Consider the following 25,182-nt stretch of genomic DNA (forward strand, 5'->3'; position numbering starts at 1 on the left):
TCTGGCCTGGTACAGAATAAATCAACATTTGAAAGGTTTGGGTTAAACAAAGACCTTTGTACAGAGATCAGAGTTCTGTAGCAGCTGACAGCTTAGGCAAGGAAATGCTTAGTCTCATTCAGAAAACTCCTCCCCTCCCCTCCACTCCCCCCAGTCACATTTTAATAGGAAGCAATTATAGCAACCAAGGCTTCTCATTGAAATCTGCAACTACTTCTGAAGAAGTTCAAGAAGTCTTATCAGCAGGTCAGAAGAGGCAGACTCACCATGGTCCCCGATAGCAATGAGTCTGCTGACTGTCTCCAATAAATTTAACCTTTCTTATGCCAAATGGTAACTTGGTGCTGGAAGATAAAGGTCCACCCTTTCTCTTTCTTTTTATCGTGAATGATCACAAGGTCAAATAGATACAAGAGCAGTTCTAATGCTGTTTTGTTGTTGTTGTTGTTTAAACACACAACAAATTATAGGAAAATGCCATTGTCCATCCCGATCATCGGAGCTTTCTGCAGCTCTCTGTGTTCGCTCTGCTTCCCGTAGCACACAGTATTTTTCTCAGTCACTCATTCTCTCTGCTCCCCCCGCTCTTACCCCCTGTCTTCCCTCCACTCTCTAAATCAAACGAGGTTGAGGAAAGCCAGCCGGGTTCTTTCCTTTTAATGCTTTCCAGATTTCATGATTGATTCTTGGCGCCAGTTCAGAATGATTTCCCAGAAAACTTTCTGTGTTCATACTGCAGCTATTTCTTCCATCATTTCAGTAGTTCCACAGGTAAGAGAATATGGGATCTCTGATACCGTTTGATCATACCTGCTAGACAGAACCCAGCAGGTGATGGTAACTGGAGACTCTTCTGAATGGCACTCAATGATGACCAGAGTCCTACAGGGCTCGGCTCTATCGGCTGCCTTATTCAATATCTATATATCACCAATATGTAGGCTGTTAGCTGGGCTCTGTGCAGGGTACATACTTTACACAGATGACATATAGTTCTTCATCCCGTTACAGTCATCATAGTCCAAGACAAAAACCTCAGTCAAACTCTGCCTTTTTACTGTTAGACAGTGGTTCACCCACAATAAATTAACTTTAAATTTGGCTAAAACTGAGATCATTGTGCTTTGGTGAACTAGGGATGAGTTTGTTCCTTCTTCTATTCCCCTTTGAGAATATGGAATTGCCAATTGTGTCCTTCGTGAGAAGTTCAGGCATTCTGACTGATACAAATCTTCTCTGCGGGAAGAAAAATAAACAGTGGTTAAATCCGGATTCTTTAAGCTCAGTATGCTCCTTAGCCTTAAACTGATGTTAATTTATTCAGATTTCAAGCTTTGATCATGCCTACGATAGGCTATTACTATTCCCTATACTCTGCCTTGAGAGCTCTTCAAATTTTGCAGAACTCGGCTACTAGGTTCATTTCTGGCCAAAGGATGAGACCTCATATTTCTCCAGTTTTGCATGATTTTCTCTGGTTCCCAGTCCAATGTGGATACAATATAAAGTGGCTGTGATGCTGTATAGTATTGATTCACTATCACAGGTTAATGCTATGCTGCACATACACAATCCAACTTGCAATTTGCATTCTTCTCAGTGAGGTTTACTCGTTCCCTCCATCCAAGAGGCACATCTAGCTGAGAGCTGGGAGTGGGCTTTTTCTGTGGCAGCTCCTATGCTGCGGAATTCATTGCCAGAAACACTCCATCTTACAACTTGCACTAAGACTTTTAGGGATAGATGGTCAAACACTCCTAAGCCATATAAATCGGACTTATATGGCTATGTGGCAGCCACTAAATATCCAGCTATGTTCAGAGGCCACCACTTAGCTGAACAAGTATTTATCTGGCAAAGTAGATAGCCGTACATTTGGGGGTGGGTAATGGGCAGATCAAGATAGGGCAATTTATCCAGCTACTTTAACTGGATAAGTTCCTAAATTCATCCTTATCCGGTTAAGTTAACTGAATAAGTTAGACCTGCTCAATAGCAAGTCTAAAGATATCCGGATATGACTTATCCAGCTAACTAGAATTTATTCAGTTACATTCAGCAGCATAGCCATGCCACTGAAAATCCCTTCTAGGTTATCCAGATAGGCTATTTCGGGATAACATTGAAAACTGGATATTTTTTTAATATTGGGCTCCTGGAGCTTTGTTAAAACCTTGTCTGTTCAGACAGGCATTTCCATAAATTTAGGCTGAAGTCAGTTAAATGAATAGCTGACCAGGGCAAGTGCCTGGTGTTCTTTGCTTTTTTTTTTTTTTTTTTATTATAATGGATTTACTATTATACGCTGCCTAGAGCTTCAGCAGTAGGCAGCATAGTGAAATAGAGATCTTGTAATTAATAAAAGACATAAATAAGTAAATAAATAAGAGGCAGCAACTCTCTCTCCTGGTGCTGGAGACCTTTCAAAGTAAATGTTTCTCCACTATATAGTGAAAAAAAAAAATGTGTCATGGGCAAGAGCTCAATGGCATTTTTACAGGGTGGAAAATCCCTCACCCCTCTAAGAAAAAAAAAAAGCTTGTCTCCCTTTTGTCACCGCAACCTTGGGCCGGTACCTCTAATTCATGTAACGGCTGCTCCTGCACCAGTGCCAGCAATTCCTCCCTCCCACAGCCAGCGAGGTCTAAATATCCAAGCTTGAACCGTGGGATGCTCTGTATGTAAGGAGAAATGCGCATTTCAGACATCAGCTGGGGCGCACAGTGATACAGCTCTTTGCGGGGCTCCATACAGCCACAGTTTGAATTATGGATGTTTCTACCATGCCAGCTGTAGGAAGGAGGAAGCATTCATGCCAGCGGCAGGAGCAGCCACCGAATGGATCAGAGGTGCCGGTCAGAGGGAGGAGCAGTAAAGAGGTTAGAAGTTCCTTGGGAGTTGGAGGTGAGAGAGAGAGAGAGAGAGTGAGAGTGAGGACCTGAGGATTTCAGGAAGAATGGGGCCACTGGAGAGCAGGGGCAGGGATTCAGTATAAGAACAGAGGGAATGGGTCAAAAGGGACTCAGAAACCGAGCAGGGATTTTGGGGGACAATTGGTACTTGGCATTTGGGTGGGGATGAGTGGGGTTGTTGGATGAGCTGGGGACTATGAGTTGAGGTAAGCGATGGGGGTAAGAGGAAGGGACTGAAAGGTGGGGAGGGATTGAGAGGTGATGTGGATGACATGGAAGATGGGAGAGAAGGTAAGAGGCAGTAGAAAGGGATGAGGATATTGTGGAAGGATGAGGGAGAGGAAAAGGCTGAATCTGTGATGGAGGGTGAGAATGTGGTCAGTGCAGTTAGTATAGCTGTGTTTAAAAAAGGATTGGATAAGTTCTTGGAGGAGAAGTCCATTACCTACTATTAAGTTCACTTAGAGAATAGCCACTGCCATTAGCAATGGTTACATGGAATAGACTTAGTTTTTGGGTACTTGCCAGGTTTCTTATGGCCTGGATTGGCCACTGTTGGAAACAGGATGCTGGGCTTGATGGACCCTTGGTCTGACCCAGTATGGCATTTTCTTATGTTCTTATTTTCTAATGGGGATGGAGAGGTGGTGAAAAAGGGATAATAAAAGGCTGGGATGGGGGTAAGAGAAGAAAGGAGCTAGAGGCCAGGAAGAAGAATGACTTGGAAGAAAGCAGGGGTGAGAAGCAAAGGAAGATAGATGAGGGCTAGGGAGGAAGTTAGTACAGAGGGTGGAAATGGGGAATAGGAATGGGGGAACAAGAGACTGGGGAAGGCGTGATCTTATTTTTTGATACTCTCTTTAGGTGCTCAGTCTATATTTATGATTTTCATGTGTGCCAGGGACTCTTTAGCAGTCCGTGTTGTACATTACATATATTAGGATGACATCTGCACAGGGCACTGGTAAAGATTTGGTTGTCAGCTATCCGTGCTATATTCATATTTTACATGTGTAAGTGTGATGCCTGCCCGGGGATTCTGATGAGAATTAGCACAGCGCCACCCTTCTCTTGGGTTTATAGTGACTAAAATGACTAAACAGGAAGAGCTTTCACAAACTTCGGTGACAAATCTCTCTGCTGGCATGAAATAAAAATTAGAACGAAACAGAAGGAATGCAATAACTTTGGTTTCCACTGTGAATTATGTAAAGATGTTTTCTTCTGTAAACTCCTCCCCCTTTAGGGGCGTGGCCACCTTCCCATTCCTGCAGAGCTCTGGATCGCTCAAATGGGGTTTGGAAAAAGAAATTCACGGCTGGGTCTCATGGAATGGGGTCAGGAATACTCCTGCAAAGCCACCAGGAGAGTTCTCAAAGCACGAAAAGTATATTCCAAACAGAAGAAAATTACTGAAAAAGTAAATTGGCGAAGTCTCAAACAATAATAAAAAAAAAAAAAACCAGTCCAGGAAAATACAATAGGCAGAACAAAGAGCTTACTGTTTGTCTCAAAGTCTGCTTGCAGTCATCTTGCTTATTCAGCTTAAGTCTTCTTCCTCACTGGAAACATTTACACATTCTGTCCCAGGTTTTCTGTGGTTCGCCCTAAGAAAAGGTATAGGGTCTCTCTTGAAATTCCTTAAAGGACGCACAGCCTGGAATGGTTGGGCTCAAAACAAATCCTCTCACTTGGCTTAGGTGGTGCGAAGTTCCCAGGAAAACCTGAAGTTTTTGCATTGGACCTGTGGATGTTCTCTGAGAAGCTGGAAAATTTGGGGGGGGGGGGGGGGGGGGGAGAGCGAAGGAAAGGAAAGAATGGTGGAAAAGGGAGAAAAGGAAGAGGAACTGAATTTGTTAAACGGAAAGCTTTGTGTCATATTTTAAGTAAACGGCATAAGTGTTGTGGCTCTTAAATATTTTTACAGAAAACAAAAGAAATCCTCTGTTGGAAAGTGTCATGCGTTGAAGTGCTGATGCCCGTTCTGTGTGTGTCTCTCCTTCTCCTCTGTGGTTGTCACTGCTGGGATCATCCTTGCCTGTTTTGCCCATGAAGGTTTCGTTGGTTGCCAGGGGGCTGTCGTGTGACAGGTCTTGCGAGCCCGTGAAGGCATCTTCCACCCCCTTGGAACATGCTTTATGCCTTAGGAGGCAGGGCTTGCTTTTGTTTGCTCGGCACCACCAGTGTTCTTCAGCATTTCCGGGTCGGTATGTACAGTATGCGGCCGGCTCTCCAACTGCATGCCAACTGGCAGGGAGCATTTCAGAGAGCACGCCCGGAGGTATTTTTATGCACTCGCATCATGGGTATAAAAGTACTTCTTATCTGCTCAAAACTGGAGAAAGGCATTTTCTTTAGTTCAGAAATTTGCATTTATATCTTTTTTTTTTCTGGATTGGGGAAGATGGTTCCGATATTTACAGCCAGTGAGGATCTGCGGTGGACTTTATGTGCTGCTTTAGTACCTGGATCCTCTGGGTAAACAGAGCAATAACCTGTGCTCAAACGGAGCAAATGCTAGAATTCTGAAAACCCTGTGTTTCCCACTCTCTTGGCTAGAAGCGGCTGCTGGAGTGGTTTAGTATAATTATGGGAAGGCATGGGGATGTACTGGATGCATTGCATGATGACATGAATATAAAAAGATTAAATGGTGTAAAGAAACAACATTTTTGTCCACAGAGAAAATTGGTGGACAACTGACAGTTGGTAGAGCGGTAGCTATCAAGGTTGACTTTAGTCCGTACACTGGGCACACTCACACAGATCCATGGAGTGACATAGGTGGAGAGAAGGAGGAGGAGCCAGACAGCAGGTAGAGGAGGAGGAGGAAGCATAGGTTTTGCCCCAACCCTTAGATGGCTGCTTCTCTCATCCTTTTTACCTGCCGTGTGTTAGAAAAGAGCTGGTGGCAAGTGGCAGCAGGACCACAGTGGCCAGCACTTCTGAGCCTGCTGCTGCTTCCCAGCCTCCCATGCCTGATTGGCTCATTCGGCTCCAGAAAACCAATCAACTGGAGGCGGGAGAAGCAGCAGCAAGCTGAGAAACATTTTGGTGCCATGCCCATGGCTTCTACTCTTCTTCTGCTGGAAAAGAGAGCCAGAGGGAAGATAGAGAACAGAAAACAAGGTTGGAAACAGAAATAGGTAAATGGAGATGAGGGGCTAAGTGAGGAAGAGTGAGGGGTAGATATGGTGTACAAAAATTAATTGGTTATTTAGTCTTTCAGATAATAAAAAGACTAGGGGCACTCCATGAAGTTAGCATGTGGCATGTTTAAAACTAATCGGAGAAAGTTCTTCTTCACTCAACGCACAATTAAACTCTGGAATTTGTTGCCAGAGGACATGGTTAGTTCAGTTAGTATAGCTGTGTTTAAAGAAGGATTGGATAAGTTCTTGGAGGAGAAATCCATTACCTGCTATTAATTAAGTTGACTTAGAAAATAGCCACTGCTATTACTAGCAATGGTAACATGAAATAGACTTAGTTTTTGGGTACTTGCCAGGTTTCTTATGGCCTGGATTGGCCACTGTTGGAAACAGGATGCTGAGCTTGATGGACCCTTTCATTGACAGTACGAACTTGCTGGTTCCCACTTGTTTCAAAAAATTTGATTCCTCCTTTGTAAAGGTACTTACACAGATTCCCATTGTATGCTACATGGTCGCTTCTCTTTGCACTGAAGTTAAATGCACCATAAGCCTCTGTTTTCTGTTCACCATCATTGCTTCGGTTTAAATTGCTGTTCAACATCCTCCCACCAGTGTTTAAATAAATCAGCTAGTCTCAGTATATTAAATTTAATTTTCATGCCGATCAACACGCCGTGGCACTACATGGTTGTCCCGCCTTACTTTCACATTTCATTCAGTTATCTTTGCACTGTGATTCATTTACACTCGCGATGTACTTATCTCTTGTTTTTCCGCTTCAGCGGTATAGAGTATTCCCTGATGGGCCAGCCCTGTGCAAATATGTTGTACACTTACAAGTTTCCTCATCTTTGAGACCTTACTATGTCTATGCTGGATCCTGTAGTACAAACCCATTTTGGAATGGTTGGCTCAAATATAAGTCCATCACCACACACTTGCCCAAAAAACTAATGTAATCTGGGGACTATCAAAATAAATCCCAAAGCACAAAAAAATACCTTGTCACCCAGTTATATTTTTTATCTTTTTAGTATACTTTATCACACCAAAGAATGTTTTTGTAGGACTCTCTAGAATACAGATTTTAAAAGGTGCGCACGGGCATACATGTGCACGCACTACCTGGCACACGCACATGTACGCCCGATTTTATAAAAATCGGGGGTTGGCGCGCACAAGGGGGTGTACAATGTGCACCGAGCCCGCGCTGAGCCACGCTGCCTTCCCCCATTCCCTGCCAGGTAGCTCCCTTCCCTATTCCCCCATCCCACCTTCCCTTCCCTTCCCCCCTACCTTTTTCTGGGGCTGAAGTAAGCTGCATGCGCCGGCCAACTGCCGGCATGCCATCCCCGGCACAGCAGCAAATGGCCGCTGTGCCGGGAGCCTCTGACCCCGCCCCCTTCCCACCCCTTTAGTAAAGCCCCGGGACTTACATGCATTGCCGGGCCTTTTGAAAATAGGCCCGGCGCATGTAACCCTTTGAAAATCCGGCCCTATGGGCTAGATTTTAAGACCTGCATGCGCGCACAAGTTATAAAACTGGGGATTGGCGCGCACAAGGGGTGCACACTCCGTTGACGTCAGGCCCCGCGGTGGGGGGAGGGAAGCCAAGCAGCAACAATGTCCCAGGAGGGTAAGCGGTCACCGAGAATAAGAGGAAATCCTTCCAGTCCCATAGAGATATTTTAGAAGGCAAATGTACATTTATTTACATGGTGTGCTGAGACCTCACTATTGCATTTGGGTGTTGGCCCCAGCTCCTTCGTCTTGTCAGGACCTATGCCTAGGCAAGATCCAGACTTTGTGCCTAGGCCTAGGCTGAGGCACAAGAGTTGCGCTCTTGCATAGGCCAGCACCCCTGCTTTGGGTCTCAGAGTACTCCTTAGGTGAAGCTTCGGGCTTAGATCTAGGCCCAACCGGTGACTTTTTTTTTTTTTTAATAGGTTTTCAAAATGAAACAAGATTCAGACAAATTTTAGATGGAATTTAACATGTGTTTTGAAAATGATCCAAAACAAAATAGGAAAGTTCATCTCATTTCCTATTTTGTTTCTCTCGAATGCCCATCCCTAATGGTTGTGGTAATGCTGCAGGTTACATGGACAGAGGTGGTAGTAGCATTAGAGGAGGTGGTACCAAGATGGGCAGTGGTGGAGGAATAGGTGGAGCTGGCATCAGTACAGAGGGAGCTCCAGCCTGGGGAGGGGCCATTCAATTTGGTGGTGCTGTAAAGGCTGATGGTGGTTGAACCCAGTGGGGCATCACATAGCTGGTGGGGGCTGCAGCTGCCACGGGGCATTATGTCCAGCATCTCCCTCCACACTGCAGTCTGGGTCTCCATAATATCACGAATGCTCCATAGCTCCTGCTGCACTCCCTCCATTTTCTGCCTCACAATATTCTGGAGACTCTGCATCTCCTCCCTCACAACTTCCTGGAGGCCCCTGCATCTCATTTCTGAGTTCTGCAGTCTCCTCCACCACTCAAGATTTTATTTCTGTGATGCACTTCTCCCCAAGAGTGACCTACACCTTGTCTTCTTGAGGAGAGATGAGCTCCTCCTCTGTTCCTCCTGCTGCCAGAGAACAGGTGTGAGGGAAAGGGGAGCGGCCAGCTGGGTCTCCTCCTCCTGCATCATGGACTGTCACTGCTTCTCTGTGGGTCCCTCTTTCATCTCAAAGTGCACCACTGAGCTAACAGGCAGCATCCATGAGCACTGCCTTGCTCTTCAGAGACAACTTGGTGCCGACCCATCAGAGTTGTCACTTGAATGCTCCCCTGCAAAACAGAAATGTATACATATTTTTAATATACATGCTATGTGGGTATTTCTCTTTGCACTCACTTGACCTTCCTTTCTGCCTAACAAAACAGCTCCATGATCCCTAATATAGCACCTCTTAGTACACCATAAACTGTATTATAGAAAGCATTCCAGTGGTACAGATATATGCCCTTGAAATATTTATGTACCAGCATATAAAGCCAGAGCAAAGATTGCTACATGGTGTGGCTCTTAAAAGAGTAACTTACTGGCTCCATGTGTTGCGCCAGAGGTGGACCCTTGGGCTGAGGTGGGGTTGATGCAACCTGTGGGAAGGATCCTACAGGTCCCCACCACTGGCAGGCGGAGAGGGCTGATGGACGGAGGCCAGCTTGCACTTCACCAATACCAGCCCTCGTTTCCCGCGGGTTGAGCCTTTGGGTGCTGGGGCCGTCTGGACTTAGGTGGGCCTCCGTCAGTTGTCGATGGAAGGATCAAGGTCAGCCAGAGACAGCAACAGGAAAGGGAGACAGTCTGTACTGGACGAGGCAGAGTCCCAGAGACCCAAGCACCAATAGAACAAGAGTCAGACAGGGGGTGCCCGAGCAAGAGCAGGCCGAAGCCTGAATAGGCCAAGTCCAGGACGTAGACTGAAGAGGCATTGTAAGGCAAGCTAGGTTCAGGGCTGGCAGCAATCTGGAGGTAGTGGTGAGCAAGGCAGAGGTCCGGGCATGGAGAGAGTCAAGAGCGTAGTCAAACAATGCAGAGGTCTGGGTCTGGAGAGAGGCGGTGGAGTAGTCAGGCAATGCAGAGGTCTGAGTCTGGAGAGAGGTGGCGGAGTAGTCAAGCAATGCAGAGGTCTGGGTCTGGAGAGAGGCAGCGGAGTAGTCAGGTAATGCATTGCAGAGTCGAAGTCATGGAGCCTTACATAGTCTGTGACCCTCCCTGTGTGCCCTTGTGCATAAGAGCTCACCAGGATAGGAGCTACACATATTTATAAAACCATTTCCAAACCCAGGCCAGCCTAATGTCTGAAACAGATATTCACATTCTACACAATCAAAATCCTTTTTGGCATCAAAGCTATAGATTTTTGTCAAAACAGAATGTTCAAGAATGTTCAACAATGTTTAGATAATATTGACCTAGTCTGTAATATACCTACTTGACTCATAATTAATGTAAATTATGTGGAAGTAAAAACAAAAAGAAAGCCTCTATCCAAGACTGCCCATACAGTCACCCAACTCAAGTGATACCTCTTTCACCTTCCACTACAGTTTCAGTACAGGAAGAAGTCAGGTCCATCCATAAATTGCTCCAGCAAGTTATTCATGCCCAACTCAACCCATGCCCAACCAAAGGTAAAGCCTGTTTCTATGTTTTATATTAAATTGCACGCTTCAGTACCTTAACTGATTACATAGGATTGCTGAATTATTTCAGCATGCCTCTTTTAAACAGACCACTCTCTACATTGGGTCTCAATGGTATTCTCAGCAAGGCAATATATATAATACAGATCGTCCAGATTCTCAAAATTGTTGGTCTTATTTTTCACTGTGACCCCTGCTCTCACTGGGTAATACAAGCAGTATCAGACATTCAGGTGCTTTAGCTGGTCCAGTAAGTACCTCACAATGAAAACCAATGGTGGTATAGACCTCCTTTATGCATCTATGCCAGATTTGCTAACTACTTCAAGAAATGCAGATTTTATAACATGCGCAAGCGCGTCCATGTGCGCGCAAGTTATAAAATCGGGGGTTGGCGCGCACAAAGGGGTGCACAATTGTACACCTTGCGCATGCCGAGCCGCGCTGCCTTCCCCCGTTCCCTATCCCCACCCCACCTTCCCTTCCCCTACCTCCCCTGCCCTTTCCCCCCTACATTTTTACGGTTTTCGTTTTTGTTTCAAAACTTACTTTAGTTGGGGTTGAAGTAAGTTGTGCGCGCCGGCCAAATGCCGGCGAGCGATCCCAGACACAGCAGCAAATGGCCGCTGTGCTGGGAGCTTCTGGCCCCGCCCCCTGGACCGCCCCTCCCTGCCCCCTCCCCACCCATTTTTGCAAGCCCCGGGACTTACACGCGTCCTGGGGCTTTTAAAATCCGGCCCTAAATCTTGTATTTTTAATTTGCATATGTTAATTTTTCCTCTAACCTCCCTAATTGCCTCTCAACTGCTTGTTGCTAAATATTTAAAAGAAATTTGGGGTATTGTGGAGGAACATGTACCTTCCTTTTCTTAAACTAATCCTCTGAAGTTTCTACAAGTACAGCTGTTCCTTTAGATAACTTTAATTTGACTAGCTTTTTGGAGCAGTCAAATGAAGTTGTCACTGATTGAGCTACATTGTTGGTTGTATGTAATAATGAAGTTGATAAAAATTTGATTATGCGCTTGTTTTTTTCTATTAAGGATGCTTTGTTCTTAGGTCATAAGATTCATATTTTTCCAGATGTGTCTAGACAGACTCAGGATAGGAGAAGATTATTTCTTCAATATAGAGATACTGTTCTAGGTTTGGGAGGAGAATGTTTTCTAAGATACCTAGCTAAATGTTTAGTAAAATTAGATGGGAATAGATTTGTTTTTTTATGAACCATGTAGATAGCTATCTTGTAGATAGCAGAATCGCAAATCACTCAGCATCTACCCCAGAGCTTGTGAAAGATATAATTTGTGGAGGTAACTGAATATATATATTATGCAGGCTTCTTTTGTTCTTTTTTTTATTTTCCTTGAAGAGTTTGTTTCATAAGTCCTTCCCATCCCTTTGGTGGGTTTTAGTTAGGGGTTCTACTACTGTTTTCCTGCTATTTCTTTTTGGTGTACATATTGTAGTTTTGCCCTTGATTTATCTAAGGAAGATATAAATGCTTGTTAAAAATTGTAAAATTATAAATAAAGAGCTAAAAAAAATATATATATCTGTATCAGTTCTATAGCATGTAGAATTTGTGTAAGGGGTACCTCCTCCTTCTCCTCTATTCTCTCTCTCTCCTAAACCATTGTGACATGAGCATCCATAAGGCCATTTAGAGTCATATTGAAGGGGTTATATCTCCACCAGTGACTCTCACTCACCCCGTAGGTCCCAGTATGTCCCTGTAACATGCACTCCCACCACTCCCCTGTGTAGCCTTGTATGTCCCTGTTATCCTCAGTCTGTTCCAGGTACTCCCAATATAAACCAGCATGTCCCAGTTACCACCCAGTATTGCCCCATCTATCCCAGGTACATTCACTCCCACTCCCTTTTTGACCCTGTCTATCCAAAGTACTCTCATTCCACCAACTTCCACCCCCCAAATAACCCTGTGTGTTCTGATGACTCTCCTGTATGAGCCAGGTGTATCTAGTAGGTCCCCGTTTGGCCCTGGTACACTCCCTTCCACCCCCTAGCCTATTCCTGTGTCTACTCATCTGGAAAAGCCAATCTGCAAAACGTCAAGTCAAAAATCAAAATGAGGAATTGATGGAGATGTGTGGAGTTTGGGGTAGGGATCCTGAGGAAGGTATAGTGTATGTGTGGGGAAAAATGACAAATTAAGATGCAAATTTGCTGTTTGCTTTAGGGATGGAATGTTTTTAAGCTTCTATATTGTTTGTTTTTGTCTATGTACTTTGATTCCTGTTTTTCTCGCTTTATGACACACAATTAAGCTCTGGAATTTGTTGCCAGAGGATGTGGTTAGTGCAGTTAGAGTAGCTGGGTTTAAAAAAAAGTTTGGATAGGTTCCTGGAGAAGAAGTCCATTAACTGCTATTAATCAAGTTGACTTAGGGAATAGCCACTCCTATTACTAGCATCAGTAGTATGGGATCTTCTTAGTGTTTGGGTACTTGCCAGGTTCTTGTAGCTTGGATTGACCACTGTTGTAAACAGGATGCTGGGCTTGATGGGTCCTTGGTCTGACCCAGTATGGCAATTTCTTATTTTCTTATGTATGAATGATTTTACTATTCAACTATTAAACTGTTAACCTTTATCCTGAAGCCCCAAGTCAAAATTATTAAAAGCAGGAAGGTTGTACTGGAGAGTAAATTGTAAGAACTATTATCTCAGGAAAGGCGGAAGCAGCATGTTTTGATATCTTTAGGTTCTATGTAAACAAAAGTCAAATCAGTTGAAACCATTACTTGGGAGTTGTTCACAAATATTTCTAGGAACTGACTACAGCTTTCAGTACTGTCTCAGAGAGAATTTGGTAAGCATTTCCATTCCATTTCAGTACTTTTACCCACAATCCAATACACTCATATGTCTCAATCCAATTCTGGAGTACCCCTTAGTCAATTAGGTTTTCAGGATATTCACACACACGAGATAGATTTGCATGCACTGCCTCTGTTACATGCAGATCTATCTTGTACATATTCATTTTGGAGATCCAGAAAACCAGATTGGCTAGGGGGTATTCCAGGATCAGATTGAGAAACACTGTTCTACACCATCTGATTCACTACTCTTAAGAACCCCTAAGACTGCAAAGGGGGTGTGTCTATTTCTGTCAAATGGTTGCATTAGTAAGATTATATATTCCTTTTACACTAATGAGTAGGAACAATTCCTTGAAAGTTGAAATTACTCACCCTATACCTACACATACATTGACAAGCAAAACATACTTCCTGTAGTGATTCTTTTAACACTTTAGTCTTTTGAGAGGCTAAAACAGTGAATTTCTTATCAGTACCTGAATGTAATCTGCTTTGAAGTGCCTGAAACCCCCCCCCACAGAATAAATAAAAGATAGTGTATCCTGGATTAAGGATCTCAGCAATTCGAGAGAAAGTATTAAGAAGACAAATTGATATATAGATGTCTGTGTACTGAGAACATCCCAAAGGTGAAGAAGGGAGATTGGCTACAAGGTCACTTGCATCCTAAATTCGATGTGCAGGGAGGTTACATGAGGTGTCCCAAGTTAAACAGTCAGGTCTGGAGGGGAGACCTTTAACTTATTCATAGCTTAGCTGTAACTAGACTATGGAGTCAGCCCCAGCAGTTAAGTCATATTGGGGATAAATTACAAGAAATGGGCACCAGAGGTGGCAGAGGCCACCAGGATCTGCTTCTGAGTTGGCCAGAGAACAAACAGGTAGAAAGTGCGGCAAAGGGAGTTGGCAATAGAGGAGTAGAGCACAAATAAGTACAGTTTACCCATTAAATGGAGGTCATAAATAGGATTGACAGGGGATAACAGAGGAGCTGAAAAGTGAAGGCACTGTAGGTGAGAAGGAGAAACAAACTGTATGAGTAAGCAGATGGGGAGTCAATGAAATGATCTGAGAAGAGAGGTTATATAGTCATTAGGGGAGTGCAGGGATAAAAAATGTTCATTTTTCAGTTCATTTTTGGGAGGCTTTTTTCACATGAATTTCAGTTCGTGGAATATATAATTGGTTTCCATTAATATGAAAAAAACAAATCAAATATTAAAAAACCCCAAAATACCAAAAATGAAAATGGGGCCTCCCGGCCCCACCAACCATCTCTCTTACCCACTCAGAAAAATGCCGGGGCCAGGATCCACCCCAGCCCCCACTTACCCAGTCCAGTGGGTCGGTGCGACCTCAACCTTGGCCTAGGCCAGAGCCCAGGCCCAGGACTGATGCCTCGGCCTAGGCCCAGGCCAAAGCCATGGTAGGTTCCCATGACCTGGCCTCGGCCTATACAAAGTGGTGTCATCCACTGGAGTTAAATAACTGTGGGTCGACCGCAACAGATGGCGTCAGTTGGCATAGAATAGACAAAGAAAGAAGAATCAGAAGAGGATCTCTGAGGCTTGGGCCCAGGTATTAGGACTCAGCCTCTGGGCCAGGCCTACAGTCAGGTCCCAGCATCGAGCCTCGGTTCCAGTCAAGGCCCCGGCCTTCGGGCTGGGCCGTGGCATTGGGACTGGGTCCAGGCTCCGGCCTAGGCAAAGCTCAGGTGTCAGGATCCAGGTTCCAGTTTAAGTTTGGGTCCGAGCCAAGGCCCTGAGGTTGGGACCCAGCCTCTGAGCTGAGCTGCAGTGTCAGCAGGCCTCGGCCCAAGCATCAGGACCCAGACTCTCAATCAAGTCGCAGCATCGGGCTTAGGTCTGGGTCAAGGGCCTAGCATCAGAACCTTGTCTCCTGGTCATGCCACAGCATTAGGCTTGAGCCCATGCCCAGGGCGAAGCCCGGGCATTAGGACCGGTCTTTGCCAAATACCTGATAGATCAGGTAAGTTCTTTTTATTTTTCTGGGGTCTCGGTGCAGGCACTGTAGGGTTTGGGGCCACTTTTACATGCACAGTCAGAAGTACAAACAGTACAGTACACATCAGTGAAGATTTGATGTGATTTGGAGTGAGGAAAGGAACACAAAAATGAGATTTGTACTCTCGACCTAGTTTGATGCACTCTCTATCTAGCTGCTATCAAGCTAGGTCGAGAGTACATTGTACAAATCTCATCTTTGTGTTCCTTTCCTCACTCCAAATCACATCAAATCTTCAATGATGTGTACTGTGCTGTTCGCACCTCTGACTGTGTGTGTAAAACTGCCCCCCAAACCCTAGACCACCACCAAAACCTCACCTCAAAGTACTAGTTGACCCTCCTACAAAATAGTTGACTAATATGAGAGCTTTATAAAGAGTCTCTCTCTCTCTTTCATTCTTGATATTCAGGTGACAGTTATAGCAAAATGATAACTCTAGGCCTAAGACTCCAATCTCATCTGTGCATTCTTATTAATTATAAAGGTCTGCAAGTATAAAGGATCATAAAAACCAACCTTATCAGTCTGGAAAGTAATAAAACATTTACAAGGAAATTTTAAGAAAAGAGAGAAAGACAAGACCTTATTTTTCAAAGACAAAAAAAGTCTCCTACAAGTTTGGGTGGCATGGGAAACATCAGGAAATATCAAGATCCTTTGACCAAAGAAGGACAAATCCCTATTTTTAAGACACTTAGAAAAAGTTATATCCTATCTTGTTGAGCACAAAATGACACAACCATGGTAGCCCTAGTAGGTATAATATTTATTTATTTAAAAACTCTTCTATTGATATTTTGATTAATATCAATGGAAGCCTCTAAAAATGTAGAGACTCCAAGACTATCTACAAGAGAGACTGAGTTACCTACATCATTACCCATATTTCTTTGCCTAGGCACATAATTGGGTAGATTTTAAAAAGGCCAGAACGTGTAAATCCCGGGGTTTACGCACGTGAGTGGGCCTTGTGTGCACCGAGTGAATTTTCAAAGAGGCCCGGCCACTGGTACGTGTACAACTGCCGGGCCTCTTCAAAGGGACGGCTTAAGGGGTGGGGCCTGGACAGGGAGGAGTGGGACAGGGGGGCAGGCCGGGACAGCGCCATGTATTGCTGTCATGAAGACTCGCGTGCCAGCAGCCGGCCAGCGCAACTTACTTCAGCCTGGGGACCTGAAGTAAGTTCTACAACAAACGTAAAAAAAAAATAAATAAATAAAGGTAGGGTTCAGGGAGTGGGGAGGAGGGAGCGGACTGGGAGGGAACTGGGGAAGGCCCGATTGTGTCGTTGCACGTAAATTGCTAGTCCCCCCCTTGCGCACGCCACTTGCGCATGCGCACGTAGCCACCCGATTTTATAACATGCGCGCATTGTAAAATCGTCATGTCCATGTGTGCACGCCGGGCAGCGTGCACACATGGACACGTGCAAGCACATTATAAAATTTACTCCAATATATTTTGGAGATAGCTGGTATCTTTTCTATTTCAAAAACCAAAATCTCAGAAAGATATTTTTTAAGTAGTTCAGTTGGTGACAATAACCTTGTATAAATAAAATTAATAAATTGCAGGTTCTTAGCCCTAAATTGATTCTTTATATACTTAAAATTTCTGAGAGTACTTAAACTGTCCTTTATATGGGCCAATCCAGCATTCTGTAATAAGGAAAAACTTGTGAATTAAGAGCAGTTACACCATTTTAAAGATTTTTCGCATGCTTCTCATGTGCTTTCAAGATAGTTCTGGATTCCACGGTGAATTTACAGAGCTGTGTGATTGTTTGAATCAAGTTGTTGTCTAGTTTGACTATCAAGCTCCAAACATCTGATAATGTCACATTAATTGGCTCAGGGCTATCCCCTATTCCAACCTCTATGAGGGAAATGGCAATTAGGCCCGATAAGACAAAGAAGGCACTACAATAGTAGTCAGTCTGTAGACAATATAACCCCCCAAATTTTGTGATACTCCCATTTCCTCCGAGGGGGGAGGAGGGTATAGTCATACTAGGAGCCTTCTCCTCGCTTGAAACCATACCTGTTGGTTGGGGGGGGGGGGGGTGCTAATGCCAGGACTAAGGGAAACCCCTAATAATGATTCCCCTTCACATTCACTATGTGGCAACTCACCGTATCTGTAAATGGCTGTCCATAGGGACATGAACCACACTAGAAGCTGGGTAAGAGGTAAAGAATTTGTATTTCCTTTCCTTCCTATCTACTCAAAGCTGCACGCTCTTTTGGCAGCACGCCACAGCACCAAGGTTTAATAAAGCTTCCTGGCTCCTCTTGCTGATGTCACCATTGGTGTCACTGTAGGGGTGAGAAACACCGCCCAGAGATCTTCCTCAGCTGAATCAGGCAGGCAGCACTTCCCCAAAGGTGGTAAGTTTGGTGCACGAGATCTCACGCAGCACTCCCCGAATAACTGCCACAGCACCCAGGTTTAATAGAACTTCCTGGCTCCTCTTGAGGACAACACCGTCAGCTTTGCTGTAGGGGGAGAAACTCCGCCTGGAGATCTTCTTCAGCTGAATCGGGCAGACAGCACTTCAAAGGTGGTAGGTTTGGTGCACCCGAACTCACACAGCATTCCCCAGAAAAACGTGCTATTTTATGAACTATATGGCTCCTGCCACATTAGTTTATAAAATACTAATGAAAACTACCTAGCATTGCTCAGGTTGTCTGGTTCATAACGGATTTAAATATTATAATCAAAAAAAGTGAAAAAGAGAAATATTTTAGTTAATTAATTAATAGAAAGCATATAGAAACTAACCTCTCTAGAAACTACAATCACGGTATATTAGACTTCTTCCATTGCCCAGGTCTAGACAGCACTACATAGCAATTATTATAGAAGATTAAAAAGCACTCCACTATTTGCCACCCTCCCCTGAGAAAAGTTATCATTTAGTTCTACTCTCTGTTTCATGACTTTTAACCAGTTCACAATCCACAATAGCGGCACAGCCATGGGTGGGCCTAGATGGGCAGGGGACCTCCCGATCAAGGCTGCCCAACACTGGAGGAAGAGGTCTGCAGCATGGCCTCCATGGAACCCATCCCACAGTGGCCAAAGAATGAGAAGGCTACCTCAAATCCCAACCCATGGTGACTGAAGAAGGGATCAGGTGGTAGCTGAAGAAGATGCCCTGTGTGAGAGAATGAGATCCTGTATGTGTGTGTGCGGGAGCCTGAGAGAGAGCGAGCATCTATATGGGGCAGTTTTTAAAAGCCCTACGCGTGTAAATCCAGCTGGATTTACGCGCATGGGGGGGGGGGGGGGGGGTTACGCGCGCTGGGCCTATTTTCAAAAGGTCCAGCGGAGCATATAAAGCCCCAGTACATAAGTCCTGGGGCTTGCAAAAAGGGGTGAGGTGTGGATGGGGCGGGGCAAGAGCCTCCAGCACAGCGGCCATTTGCAGGCCTAACTTGTAAGTTAATTTTTTTAGGGGGGTTGGGAAGTTCCTTCCCAGGCCGCTCCAATTTCGGAGCGGTCTGGGAGGGGACAGAGGAAGGCAGCGTGGCTCGGCTCAAATGTAGGCTGCACGTGCTTCTTTTAAAATCTATCCCTATGTGTGTGTGTGTATGTGCGTGTGAGTGTGTATGCCCTCTGGGGACAGGGAAATACCTACAGTATCTGAATGTAATCTGTTTTGAAGTGCCTGAAAGGCAGAATACAAATCAAATAAAAATAAAATATGTTAGCTGGGAGCCTGTGTGTGTATGTGTGAATAGAAGCCTGTTTGTGTGAGTGCCAGCCTGAGAGAGTGTGGGTGTGTGCGTGTGTGTATGTGTGTGTGTGATCCTGAGAGAGTGAGAGTCTGTGTGTATCTATATGTGTGTGAATTGAAGCCTATGAGTATGGAATTCAGAGAGTAAGAGCATGTGTGCATGAGTGTTTGTATGTGTGTGAGCCTGAGAGAGTGAAAGCCTGTGTGATTGTGTGTGTGTGTAAGTCTGAGAGAGTGAGAGCCTGTGTGTGTGTGAGCCTAAAAGGGCAAGAGTATGTGAATGTGTATATATAGGAACATGAGAGCATGAGAGCCTGTTTATGTATATGTCTGGGAGCCTGAGAGAGCGAGAGTCTGTTTGTGTAGAGGCCAATGTGTGTGAGATAGAGTGAGAGCCTTTTTAATTTATTTATTTATTTTTTAGTTTTATAAACTGTTATTCGGTAATGCCATCACAACGGTTTACATATTTCAACAGGGGCTATTACAAATACATATTTCAATAAGGGGATATTAGGATGGGTAATACAAAGATCATCAACAAAGAAAGGTTGAAAGTACATGGAAAATAAAGGTAATAGGTTAAACTATGGGAAAAACTGTAACATTTATAATAGGAGATGAATCAAAGTTATGAAGTCAATAGGAGTTAAGGATGTTGAGATTCGTTTGGGAGTTCTGTTGCTGTGTGGTAGTTGAGAGGGTTAGGGTGTCATAAGCTTTGAAGAACAGCCAAGTTTTCAGATCCTTTTTGAATGTTTTTAAGTTGGGTTACATTCTAAGGTCCATCGGAAGTGAGTTCCATAATATAGGACTGGCGATGGAGAAAGCTCTTTCACGGGTTGTTGTTAGCTGTGCTGATCAGACAGAGGGAATTTTTAGAAGGCCCTTGTTGTTTGAACTTAGGTTTCTTTGAGTCAAGTGAGGAATGAGGTTAGTGGATGACCAGTTTCATTGATCATTATGTATAAATTTGTGTGTGATGGTCAGGGTTTTGTATTCTATTCTATATTTAATTGGTAGCCAGTGTAGGAAAATAAGGATGGGTTTAATGTTTTTATGTTTTTTTTGTGCCAGCTAAGATTCTCGCTGTTGTGTTTTGTAGGATTTGGAGTGGTCTGATATAGGAGGCTGGTAGACCAAGTAATAGAGAGTTGCAATAATCAATGTTTGAGAAAATGAGCAGTTGAAGAACAGATCTGAAGTCTTCAGTGGTTAGAAATGGTTTTAGGCGACTTCGTGATAATAGTTTGTAATATCCTTCTTTAATTTTGGTTGTAATGTGGTTTTTTAGTGAAAGTTCATTGTCTATGATCACTCCTAGGTTGCGTGAATGAGTTACTGGGGAAATTGGTTCTTTAATGATTCTCGAGCAAAAGTGGAGGTGGAGGTGAGGGGCTAGATTTTCGTTCCATGATAATTATTTCAGTTTTGTCAATGTTTATTATACGTTTTAAGTGGGTTAGTAGTTGTTTGATTGTGGATAAGTATGTGGCTGTTTTCATGTAAAAGTTTCATCCAGTGAATTTTGGATTGGTATTAGAATTTGTATGTCATCAACATAGAGGAAGTGGGTCAAGTCAAGATCTTTTAGTAGATGGCATAATGGCAGAAGGTATATATTGAAGAGTGTTGCAGAAAGAGCGGAACCTTGAGGCACTCCAGTATGTAGGTAAATTTTTTTGGATAAGGTGTTGTTAATTGAGACTTGGTAGTTTCTGTTGGAGAGGTATGATGAAAACCATCGTAGGGTTATACTGATAAGTCCAATATCAGAAAGATGGTCCAAAAAGAATATTATGGTTAACCGTGTCAAAAGCTGCAGAAAGGTCTAGCATGATGAGTAGGTATTTTTGTCCATTGTCAAAGCCTCTGAGCAAAGTGCCAGTCATTGAGAGTAGTAAAGTTTCAGTGCTGAGGTTTTTTCTGAAACCATATTGATTTGGAGAAAGGATATTGTTAACTCTAAGTGATCTGAGAGCTGAGTGTGAACAACTTTTTCTATGATTTTGGCTAATAGTGGTAGGTTTGATATAAGGCGGTAGTTAATTGGATTGTTTGGGTCAAGATTAATCTTCTTAAGGATAGGCTTAATTACTGCAGATTTGAGAGAGAGTCGGGATAAATTCCTTTTAATGTATGTGGGAATGTGGGGGAAGGGAGCCTGAGAAAGTGAGAGCCTGTGAGTCTATGGGAGCCTGAAAAATACAATGTCTATGTGTATGGGAGCTTAAGAGAGTGAGAGCTGTGTGTATGTGGGGGGGGGGGGGGGGGGGGGGGGGGAGGGGGGGGGAGCCTGAAAGAGTAAGCACCTGTTTGTGAGTATGTGTGGAAACCTGAGAGAGTGGTAGCCTGTTTGGATATATATGTGGAAGCCTGAGAAAGTGAGAGAGAGAGAGTGTGTGTGTGTGTGTGTGTGTGTGTGAGCCTGAGAAAGTGAGAGCCTATGTGTGTGTGCGTGTATGAGCCTGAGTGAATTTCTGCATGTGTGTGTAAGAGTATGAGAATCTGTGTGTGTGACTGGGAGCCTGCGAGTATGTGTGTGAATGACAGCCTCTGTGTGCATGTTTGAGCCTGAGAGAGTGAGTCTGTATGTGTGCATGTGGAAGCCTGAGCGTGTGACAGCATGTGTGTGTGAATTTAAGAGTGAGATGTTGTGTGTGTGTGGGGGGGAGCTTGAGAGTGTGAGAGATTGGGAGCCTCTGTGTATCTGTGTGTGTGTGAACCTAAGAAAGTGAGTGCCTGTGTGTGGGAGCCTGAAAGAGTGAGATCTTGTGTATGTGTGAGAACCTCTGTGTGTCAGAGATTGAGAGCCTGTGTTTTTATGTATGTGAGTATGTGCAGGGGGAGGGAGCCTGAGAAAGTGAGAGCCTGTGTGTGTGTATGGGAGCCTGAGAGATAGGAAAAAGAAGCAGCAATTTATTCAGACAATGAAGCTGCCTCTGAGCCGCCACTTTTGCCTTGCATTGGAGAAGGATGAGAAGTGAGAGAAGGCAAGGGTAGAGAATGGAAGTAAGCAGGCAGGTAGCTCCTGACTGCTCACCTTTCCAGCAACAGGCATACCTGGGAACCTTTGATTTCCTGCCACCCTGAGATCGTCACAGGGTAATGAGGGGGAGGGGACCTAGTAGCAGCATGTGCACAAATTTTCTCTCTCACACACTAGCACACTCATATGTTCACCTACACTCTCATATACACATATATGCTCATTCTCATACACATACTTCTCTTCTCACTTATATACATGCACACTCACTCTTCTCCCTTTTCCACACACAATCACTTCTCTCCGTCTTCCACACACACATGCACTCTCATATACACACTCTCCATTTCTCTCCCTCCTTCACACACACACACACACACGCATTGTCACACATACACATACACACTCATTCTCTCTTCTCACCTTGATCCCGATTTAGCCACAGGTGCTGCATCTTTCCTCAGGCTCAAGAGACAAATGTGCCACTTCCTCCTCTTCTGCAGGGTCTGGCTTGCACTGCCCTTGTTTCATTTCCTATCTGCAGCCTGATGCTGCTGATCTTCCTGCATCTGCAATTTCTTTTTCCTAAAGCGGGGCGGGGGAGGCGGGCGCTATGCTCCTATTCGTCTCCCTCCTCCTGTGCAGCCCTGCACTTCTCCTCATCCTCCTGAAGCACAGGTGCCACTACTGACGCTCATCATCCTTTGGGCCTGTGCTGCTCCAGCCAGTTTTTCTTTTGGCCTTATGCAGCAGGGGACTCGGAGTTTTCAAGTGTTGGCCCGGAGACCTGGCAATTTGTTCAAATTTCCCGAGTCTCTGGGCCAAAGCCAGAGAATTCCCAGGTATGGGAATTAAATATCTCATGCTATTATTAGATTCTATTTTTCTTCTCCAGGCTGCCACTGACTTCTTCAGACAGGGCCAGGGAAAGAGTATTTGGCACCCTAGGCAAACCTTTGGTCATGGACCTCCCCCAACTTACCTCCAGCATGGCGCTCCTTCCTACCAGTGGCAGTGGTTCCAACACAGTGCTCCATTCTTTGGCAGTATTGGTTCTGTAACTGCACCTCTCTAGGCTTTGTGCTGGTGGGATTTTGTCATCCCCAAAACTTTGGCGTTCTAGACAACCACCTACTTTGGCCCTGTACTCAGATGCTAGCTGATGTCTTTCTGCTCCCCCTGGATCCTGTTCCTTCCTGTGCTGCTATTGGCTCCTGCTCATTCCCATGATGCTTTGGAATCTTCATCCCTACCATGGGCTCCTATGATCCTAATCTTTCCCCAACCTGGCTTTTCTCTTTTCTTATAGGCGTTGGATAAGAGCTCTATGCTGCCACTAATTTCCTTATAAAAAAAAAAAAAAAATTATATATAGCTTTCCTGGTATGACCTATCCAACTGCTGGACACCAATTGCAACATAAAAATCACAAAAATATAAACATGACAAAACACAAAAATTCAAAATGCCTCCTCCTTTTCATGCCTTTACATGATAAGATGACTCTTTATAATATGCAGGTTAATGAAACTCTTTCAGCACAAACATGTGCATTGGATAAGGTTTCCAATCTTACTACCAAAACAAGCTGAACATAAAAAGCAATTAAACAGGTTTTAACAGCAGCTAAAGCGTATCACTATAGCTATATCTCCTATAATTGCTAACACAGAGCTAAAAATAGACTTGGGACATGAGCTGATCAAACTACGCAAGGTAGAAACGCCTGTGCAAGTTTCGTATTTCAGAAGTGCATCTACAATACAACACACCCACTTATCTATGTTGTATTTCTGGCATATTTTGGTGTCTTCAAAATTAGCCATCAAGATTTTTTTTTTTTGTTCAGGAAATACGAACCGGGGCATCCTGTTCTATGCAGGACAATCAGGAAATATTTTTAAGAAAGCATGTCTGCATATTCCCTGTAGATCTGTAAGGTCGGAAAGTCTGGAATAAGATGCGTTCAACCGTTAAAAATGAAATATTTCACGTTACTTATTCCAGTTGTGGAAGCAGTGTAACCAGTCAGTGTAAAAGCATCTGGAAAAGGGGGAACTGCCACCAAGGAGGGTGAGGAGTGAAAGCTGAGTTAAAGGGTGGGGGAGGGGAGAGAGGAAAGTAACCCAGCTATACTGGTGCCTCATAGTCTAACATGACAGATAGGAAAACCTACTGACTCAGAGTAAGTGAAGGTCGTCAGGACAGGAACTCCACCTCTTCCTGGTGGTGATGAGAATTTTTTTTTTCCGGTGTTCTTACTGTGCAGTCAAATTCCCACCACACCGCATCTGTCCTTCATAATTTATTATATTCCAAGTGTTTATCCTTATGCTTTCCTTTAGATTTCATAGCAGATACACATGCTCAGATGGAAATACCAAACGACTGTTAAAACTCCTGAGTTAGCAGGCGTTAAGACATAATTAAGCAAATGGTCCTGCCAAGTATAGAACCAGATGTTCTAAATTCTCTCATTTTGCATCTATGTAAAAAATAATTTGGACATCTGGACCCCGTATTTCCATTGCGTCTCTCTCTCTTTTCTGTACTTCCACTGAATTATCCTCTCGTTCTGCAATACAGCGCGGTGGGAAGTGGGTGAAGTTCAAGCGAAGGGGTGGAGCCTGTACCACAATTTCCTTGTGGATAAACGGAGGTCTTTGGTTTTCAATGCTATCAATGTGACACCTTGTAATTGTATTACCACCGAATTTGCACACAGTTATTTTGTCGTACTGCTGCATTTCCTGTTTTACTCACTGCTGGAAAGGTGCTGTGAATCCTGCCAAATGGATGGTTAAAAATGATTATTGGGCGTATTCCAGCACATTTAGTCTCTTCGGGAAATTGCTGAAAGACTTATTTGGGGACTAAAAAAAAAGAATAAAACCCACTCCCAAATGGAAAACTAAGAAGATGGGAACCATTGCGGAGTCACAAATTATTGACTTCAGAGAAATGTTTACTTGGCAAACAATTATGAAACTAAAAATAGCATACCCAAGGTAGCTATATTTGTCATTTTGCTTTTCCATTTCCACTTGAAGAGGTATTTAAAAATATCCACAATAAAAAAGTAGTTTTTTTTCCTCTGCTAGGTTTGAATTATTTGCACAACCGAGCAGGCAGTATATAACTGACGATTATAGAGCACTTAAACCCTTCTGACCCTACATGCAGCTTCATTTTCACAAGTGCTTAATGCAAAAAAGTTGACTACCTTCAAATGCTTCCCATTAGCACTATACTGTAGCATTATAAACCTTCGCAGGTGAAAATAGCTTTTTTATTTTTTAATGAAATAAAGGTTATTTCATCTTTTAAGATGAAGATCAGGATCCCAGTGTGATTTCTGAAAGTTA

General features: G+C 43.9%; 2 long non-coding RNA genes across 2 annotated transcripts in view; one reads left to right on the plus strand and one right to left on the minus strand.

Moving 5' to 3' along the window:
* Positions 1-2,680: 2,680 nt before the first annotated feature.
* The window catches only part of LOC115090795, a 59,861-nt gene continuing 37,359 nt past the window's right edge, over positions 2,681-25,182 (plus strand). Inside the window, exon 1 of the long non-coding RNA XR_003856507.1 lies at positions 2,681-2,879. This is a non-coding gene — a long non-coding RNA (uncharacterized LOC115090795). The remainder of the gene's footprint in view (positions 2,880-25,182) is intronic.
* Positions 7,716-24,419, minus strand: LOC115090794. The gene is made up of 2 exons (XR_003856506.1): positions 23,998-24,419; positions 7,716-8,848 (listed from the first exon to the last, which is right to left on the minus strand). It is a non-coding gene; the product is annotated as an uncharacterized LOC115090794 (long non-coding RNA).

This window comes from Rhinatrema bivittatum, chromosome 4 (assembly GCF_901001135.1).
Source record: "Rhinatrema bivittatum chromosome 4, aRhiBiv1.1, whole genome shotgun sequence".
NCBI classification, from domain to species: domain Eukaryota; kingdom Metazoa; phylum Chordata; class Amphibia; order Gymnophiona; family Rhinatrematidae; genus Rhinatrema; species Rhinatrema bivittatum.